Raw genomic sequence first — 1289 nt, 5'->3', positions numbered from 1 at the left:
GTATGTATGTATGTATGTATGTATGTATGTATGTATGTATGTATGTATGTATGTACACGGGACCTCCGAGATTTTTCGCCCTTGTCCGAGAAGGCTAGGTGTTAGATCTTACCTACCACATGATCAGGGGTGTGGCTGAAAGACAACAGTAAGAAGGAGCCAAAGAGTTGCAGTAGAAAGGCTGCAGAAAGAGTCATAGGCCCCAGAAATGGCAAAGGAGGTGAGGGAGTGGGGGCAGAAAGTGGAGGCGAATGCAGATGACAGATCATAGTTAGAGTGCAGGAAAGGAGGTGAAAGGAAAACATTTTAGAGAAGAAAATGTTCCTTCGCTGTCCGAATTCGAACCCGTGGCCTATTGAATGAGAGGCGAACACCGTAACCTCGCGACCACGAGAGCACCCCATCTGTCTATCTATTTATCTGTCTAATTATCTCCTTATTTGTTATGTTATTTGTCAGCCTTTAAAAAAAAGAAAGAACCTACTCTCTCTCTCCCTCTCTCTCTCTCTAAGAAGGAGCCATGCTCCTTTCAACTGCAAGTATTTTCTTGAAAAGACACCTGATCAAATAAAACTTTGGTGTGTCGGTCTACCTTTCTACTTTTCTGTTGCACTGTCTGTTTTTCTGTCTGTCTGCTGATCTGTCTTTTGATCTGTCTCCTGATCTGTGTGCTGATCTGTCTGTCATCGTCCTTTAAGCATTTATTACCCTTCATCACAAGATCTTTTACAAATTTCCAGAAAGAACACTGATCCAAGATTGCTCAATGTTATCTCTCCAGCACGGCTCTGCACGAGTAATTCTGATCCCAGAAAAAATTGAAATTCCCCGTTATTCATCCTAAGAATCCTGCTGATTTCCCCATTAAGCCAACATCGGGGTTGTCGTGTTGTGCAGCACCCCGGCGCATTTGATGGCTGGTTGCCTTTCTGCTCCTCAAGCCTCTTTCAGAGTGCATCTCCCTTGAAGCCTGTTCAAAGAATACCAAAAGCGCTATCATGCTCAAGTGTGTGAGCGCACAGAAATTCGTATGCATTTACAGGAAGAAATCTCAGGACATAGGAATAGAGTGAATGACAGTATTGATGTATATATACACACAGGCTGGTAGAATGCAAACTAGGGCACAGTTTTACAGTTTCTCTCTCCTTTTGGAAGAAAAGCCTTCTTGTTCTCCTCCTCCGTTACCTTCTTTTTTATGAGGCTACTCCTTCTTGTCCTTCGCTTATCCATGTCCTTGCCCTCAACCTCTTCGACCTCCTCCTACTCCTCTTCCTCCTCCTCCTCCT

This window comes from Aplysia californica, unplaced genomic scaffold, assembly GCF_000002075.1.
Source record: "Aplysia californica isolate F4 #8 unplaced genomic scaffold, AplCal3.0 scaffold00127, whole genome shotgun sequence".
Lineage (NCBI taxonomy): Eukaryota > Metazoa > Mollusca > Gastropoda > Aplysiida > Aplysiidae > Aplysia > Aplysia californica.
This window is presented reverse-complemented; position numbering follows the sequence as displayed.